The following is a 6,886-nucleotide window of genomic DNA, read 5'->3' as shown; positions in this document are numbered from 1 at the left end:
GAACCATCACTTACTGGCATAGAAATTGTTGAGAAATGCTTTGAACCTCAAAGTCGTAGTCATGTATTTGGCTTTGGAGGTGGTGTAAAAGCAAGAAATTTGAAAGGTGGGACTTCCTCAAAAGATGAATTGTTGGCTGAGCTACGTTCAGCTCAAAAAGAAAATCAGTCTTTGAAGGATTGCATGTCTAACTTTCAAAATGAGTTGAAAGAACTAAATCAATTGAAAGAATATTTTTTAGTGCAACGCCCTAATTTCCAGCCTCCAATTCACGAGAATGACTATTCGGATACTTGATGATACCATGTGAGTAAAAACTTACTTGAAACATCAATTTATTGTGTTGGTTCTGCGAAGCAAAGCTATCAGTTGTTGGTTGTTTTATCTTAAAATATATTTGCATTCAATTTTGAGAATGATAGATATTCTATAAATGTAGCACAATGATTATATGAGTTGTAAGAGTTCTCTGTTAAATTAAAGTGGCAGACATATTGCACTAGAAGCATGACATTGCTTGATCAAATTGTTGTTGGCTATGATTTCGATCTTACATCTTAATCTTTCTCTTGAGTCGTTAAGACTGGCTTCGAGTGAGTGTGAGTCCTAAGTTTGTTAAAGTTGAATATCTAAATTTTCCTAGTTGTATCTGTGAGAATGAAGATGTAATCATATACAATACATGTAGTTGTTCCTCTTTTCGTGAATACGTTTAGACTTCCCCTGTTGTTTAGAACATGTAACAATGTAGCTCTATTTTTTCAGCACACTAACTCCTGATAAAATTTTACAGAGAAAAAGGGATTTTTGACTATTTAAGGATTTTCAAGTGAGGATAAGAAACTCATTTCGAAGATGTAAGCTCTTCTTCCTCTCTTAACTTTAACTTTTTGCCTAAGTATTGTTCATTGTAAATTTTGATTTGCAATTGCCGTTTATTGATCACATTATTAGTATTTCATGATGTTTTACTGGACAATCATCATAGCAACATTAAGCTGACCGAAAACTCAAGCTATTTTATGACAATATGTTTCTAACATGTGTAGTCATCAAGTGCCTCATGTGATGACATTAGTTAGTATGATGTACTTAGTGCTACAATCTGATCTTACTTTCGGTAAAGTAAACTAAATATGTTAAAATACATGAGAAAAAACTCAAAATAGTCCATAATCTTTAGTCATCTTTGAACTAGGCTCAAAATGATTCTATTTCTGTCACATGGAGTACTAATAGTCCCTATCCTTAGATCAAGTGTTACACTTTTAGTCCTATCTTTAAACAAGCAGAATGTCCTCTGTTCTACATTAAGCAAACAAAATGTCCTACAAAATGTCTTGAGTATTATGCTAAGATATACATGTATATGCTTTCCTACAGGTGGTGTGAGTTTAGTGAGAAGAGGAGTTATGACTGAAAATGCACCACTTTAAAAAAGAACAAGGATTATTAGTGCTCCTGGAAAAGAAATAGAATTATTTTAAGCCTAAGTCCAAAAACAGTGGACAATTTTGAGCCTTTTCTCTAAAATGCACAGTTAAAAGAATGCGAAGGAAGAGTTACAGCCGCTACAACCATTAGTTTCAAGGTTGTTTCTTTGATTCTTTAATTAGTTTCATCGTTGCTTTAAGATTCCCAAACAACAATTTGTAGGGATGGCAATGGATGCCTTTCTCCTTCGGCTTCTTTTCTGTAATATTTGGTCACCACAATATTGCAGTAATTAGTGTTGCAGCAATTGTTACAGCTGCTACAACCATTGATTTAGTTAACAAAATCACATGCACAGATTTTATGCCTTAGAGTAAAACTCCTTCAGTTTATTTAGAAATTGTTATTTGATTTAATCACCTCTTCCTGTCTAAATGAAAGTTCTAATTCTGTTACAGATTTTGGATGCTGAAATTTGCAAAAAGTCGATGTTAAACATGTAGATTGACCATTTTTTGTTGGGAAGGTGAATGCAACTTTGGATTATAGTTTAAGGATCGTATATGATTTTTTTGCTAAGGATTCATGATCACAATATTGTTACTAGCTTACCTCATTGTTGTATAGTGCGATGACTTCTAAGGTGAGTATAATTATACTCACCATATTTTGTAATTACATTATATATGAAAGCGACAACTTTATATTAATTATCGTATTTTCTAGTTGCATATTCAATGTGATTGAAGGACTAGATTTTCAGTCCTTAAAATCCTTTTGAGTAGGAAATTTGTAATGGTTGAGAAATGATTTATGGACCACCTTCAAAATGGTCCCGAAATGATTTAGGGACCAGCTTGACAGTTTTCCTAAATTGATTTATAGACGAGCTACATACTGGTCGCAAAATAATTATGGACCAGCTTCAAAGTTGTCTCTAAGTGATATATGGACCAGTTAGAAACTAGTCGCAAAATGATAACGACCAGGATTTCAATTCCAATAAGTGAGAATAAGTACCAGATATATGGTCCCTAAAAGTATTTTAAGGACCATTATTGTACTAGTCGCGAAAGAGAATCAGTGACCAGCCCGATAAACTCGTCTCTAATGGTCCTTAGCGACTAAGCCTATAAGGACAAGTGTAACTGGTCGCTATTGCTATTTTGGGACCAGATTCTCACTTATAGCGACCAGTTTTCCCTTCGCTATTGAGCAGTTTTCTTGTAGTGAGATGAGTGTGAAGAAGAATGTGAGGACGGGTCTAAAAATGAGTATGAAAATGATTTTGAAGATGAGTCGGAAGATGAGTTTGAAGATGACACACCATGAGTTTTAATATTTTTGTGATGACCATACAGTGCTAACTCACTCTTTTTGTTATCTCATTGTTTTTGTACTAACACCTTAAGATATCTAAGTATGTTGTTGTTGTTACTTGTAAATTGTGGTATTTGCTGCTTGTATAGGGTGAATCATGCATGTGCTCCAACAAACATTATTATACTAGATCTAGTCAGCTTTCTTGTTGTTCCTAGAGTCAATGATTATACTTACTTTTCTCATAAAAGAATTATGAATTATGATGCTTTCTAATTCAGACATGCTTAATGAAGTTCTTCTGTAGATGGCATAGCAGGTTCTTCCTTTTTTTTCTGTAGGATCAAGTTGTTATACTTTTGTCCTATTTTGTAGTGTTCCTAATGTATAATTTGTTTTGTTGCAACAGAATTTAGCTGGGATGATGTGAAGGTTGATAAACATCGAGAAGGCAGTGAAGGCAGCACAATGAAGGCAGCACAGTGAAATCAGTCCTCTGTATGTAGTACTCCCTTATCTTTCTGGAACTAATGATTAGTTCACTACTCATTCTCATTAGCACAATGAAGGCAGCACATTTAAATCTTTTGAAGTTATATTTCTGTTGTTTTCTTTTATCTAACAATCCTAGAACGTATATGATTATGAGGCTAGAACCTCTTCTCTTTGCAGGTTTGCTTTTTCTATTTAACAATCACATGATTATTCTTTTTTAGGTTAACTTACTGTAGGGAAAGAAAATAAAGAGATTAAAAGAAAGCGGGAAGAATGAGTCAATCAGCAGCACTAAAGAAAAAGGGTTCGAATCCGAACAAAGCTCAAAGTCCACTGAAGAATCTGAACTTTGATATGCAATACCGATCAAGTACTGAATTGGCTAACCAATTCAAGATTAAGAGAGAACAACTTGTTAACGAACGCAATGATAAAGCTAAGAAAGAGCATGCATCAATAGCACATAAAAGAAAGAATTCTGAGGATTTCATTCCACAACAAGGAAAGAGTAAATTTCTTGAGTACAAATCAGTAATTCATTCATCTTCGAGGGAAGAGTTGGTACCTCACATATGGTTGTTGGGAAAGGACAGAATAAAAAGAGCTTATTTCAATCTGGAGAGTCCATTCAAGAGAAAGGAATTAAACTTCCTATGCACAACTTTCGGCTCCAAACGTCTTCCAAGAAAGGTGTTACTGCTTCAGTACATGTGACTAGGGAAACATTTGGTAATGCCAGAGTAATAACATGATATTCAAGATCTACTAAACTTCAAACAGGTGAAGAGAAAGTCGGTCCAACCGGCCAGAAGTCTTGATCAGTTTCTGGAAGAACAACGGCTACAAAAAGAACATGATATTCATGATCTACCAAACGGTAAGCAGGTAAACAGGAAGTCGGTCATACCAACTACTAGTCTTGATCAGTTTCAAAAATAGCAAGCGACACACATAGGTGAAGAAACAAAAACTGATAACCACAAAGTAGCTGATGATCTTGTGGATCAAGAAGAAATCGGCGGTGATGACTGTGCTATAGACGAGGAAATTGGCATTGATTGTGGTACAAAAGGTATGTCTTAAACGTTGTAAGATTTATTACTTCTATAAAATAAATTTCTTATTTCCTTAATGTTACATCAATCTAGGAATATTGGAGCCGAAAAAAGATCGAGGAAAAACAACATGTAAGGATATTCACGCAAGAAATTTGGAAGAAAGACAGGAGGTGACATTTGATATAGGACAAGCCATGGGACCATCTGGTAAGATAGTGTTGGAATTAACCAACTTTATGGAACAATTTCAAGGAACTCTAGATTCATCAACTTGATGTACACTAGTTGGCATGCGGTGCCAAAAGATACGAAAAAGCGCATGTGGGAATATATCAATGTAAGAACAATCAATTTTGAGATTGCATATTTTATTGTTTATTTTTACTGACTAAAGCTAAATATATTTTATTTTGCATAGTCCAAATTCCTTATTCCAGTAGAAGGAAAGAAGTGGGTGATGACTAGTCTTCGTGATGCTTGGAGGCGACACAAACAAAAAATTAAAGAGAGATTTTTTGATAAAAATAGTACCGTTGAGGATATGCTACCAAAACGTACTAATGACATGCCAGAAGAACAATTTCGTCAATTGATCGAGTATTGGAAACACCCAACTGTTCAAGTAAGGATAAAATAGTGTATTTCTACTCTTCAACTTATTTTGCATCATATCTATTCTATTTTTTTTGTTTTATTTATTAATTCAAAGATCTCTTTTTATTTAATTATAGGCCATGTGTGAGATGAATTCTCGAAATAGGAAAAGCAAAAGTGGAGGCATCTAATGGGACCTATTAATTTTGCAAGAGTACGCCTGGCATTGGTAATACTGAGCAGACATTTCGTAAAAAGATCTAATTACATGAGACAATCCACTTTGTCTTTTAGGATGACAAACTTTATCCCAAGAGACCAATCCTACATAAAATCTGGCAGCATGCTCATGTTTTCGAGTGTTCTTGACAAGTAATCCATCACTAAACCAAAGAGTAAAGGAGAGACGAGGTCTCCATTCCTAAGCCCTCTCCTCCTATAAAAGTACCCAGGTTTTCCCCATTGACTTTTATGAGAACATAGTCGTAGTTATACACAACATAATTCATCTAATGAACTTGCCAGGGAAACCAAATCCAGTCAGCACTTCTTCTAGAAAATCTCAACTTACCATATCTTAAGATTTCTTTAGAACATATTGATATGTTTTTTAATTTCTTTTGATATAATTTATAGCGTGCAACCAAAGAAAACAATGAGAAACCATCAAAGTCTGAAATGTTTATTGCAACTCGTACAAAGACGAGAAACGATCTTCAGACCGATACTCAAGTTGCAATAGTAAGTTTTTTAAAGTGGATTAGTGATGAATTTAATTCAGGCTTAAAAGTTATATATTACTGGGAGGGTGATATTTTCATTTTAATATGCTTGAGTCGCTGGACAGTTTGCTTAGAAGGGATGTCAATTAAATAAACTTAATGAATCATAAACTCATTTAAGCTGGAAAGAAAGAAGTACTTACATTTAATATGGATGTCAATTTTATTCAATAAGCTGAACTTCAAAATCGCCAAAATTCTGGTGAAACAACATATGATGCTTTTACGGCAGTGTTTGGAAAAGAGCAGCCTAGTCGACTTAGGTGCTATGGTAGATCAGTGACAACAAGTTCTTTGAAGAAAGATGAGGAAACTAATGAGCTAAAACAGAAACATGCAAATGAAATCACTTCTCTAAAAGAAGAAATGAATGAAATAAGAGAAGAAATGCAACATTTTTATTATCAATTGCTTCAAAACAATCCTGGGTTGAATGTTCGAGATATGCCAGGGTGTGTTCCATCCAACATTGCTTCACCTATTGATGCGAGTAGTGCACAAGCTATAAAAGGCCAAAATCTTCCACATTCTTCCGGGTCAACTCATGATCCAGTTCTTCAAAATGTATTTTGTATTTTTTCAAATGTTCTTTTTTTAGAACAATAAGTTAGAAAATTAGTATCCTAAAGAAATATATCTTATGTGATTGTAAATTTGTGATAGTTGGCTAATTAGTCCTCTTAGTTTCTCTGAAAGTCTTCTTTGTGGTAGTTGGCTGATTAATGTAGTTAATTTGCAAGATTTCTAACTTCATGTTTGAATATTTCAAAGTAGCTCTAGTTTTGGAATGATTGATCTAGAATTTATATTGAGAAACCTCTGAAGGTTTTCACTTGCCATGGGTTGTGGTGTTGTTGGTTCCATGGGGCTTTGCTCTCTCTTTCTCTCTTTTAAACCTCTCAACTATATTTTCCTCAACTTTTTCTAGTTGTTCTTCATTCAAATCATCCTTTGTTTTTTTTTGTTGATGTATTTCCTTTATTGATGTATCAGATTGTGAAGATGGTTTTCTTGTTCTTCTTGTATGTTGGTTTGTTCCTGCATAATAAGATTATTATAGTTTTTATGAGTAGAAATAGTAGAGTTAAGTGTCTTACCTGACTGTGCCTTAGGCTGATATTGTTGGTCTTTCCTTGTCTTCTCTTGTGGTGAACCAGGTCTTCCCACAGTGTGGTGGTTCTCCCTGTAGTTCTTCTTCCCATT

General features: G+C 34.3%; 1 pseudogene; it reads left to right on the top strand.

Annotated features, from left to right (window-relative positions):
* Positions 1-5,050: 5,050 nt before the first annotated feature.
* On the top strand, positions 5,051-6,406 carry LOC125840598 (uncharacterized; annotated as a pseudogene).
* The last annotated feature ends 480 nt before the right edge of the window (positions 6,407-6,886 follow it).

Source organism: Solanum verrucosum, unplaced genomic scaffold (genome assembly GCF_900185275.1).
Source record: "Solanum verrucosum unplaced genomic scaffold, falcon-dt-bn FXZP01000188.1, whole genome shotgun sequence".
Lineage (NCBI taxonomy): Eukaryota > Viridiplantae > Streptophyta > Magnoliopsida > Solanales > Solanaceae > Solanum > Solanum verrucosum.
Note: the sequence above shows the minus strand (reverse complement) of the source record. Positions and strands in the feature narration are given on the sequence as shown.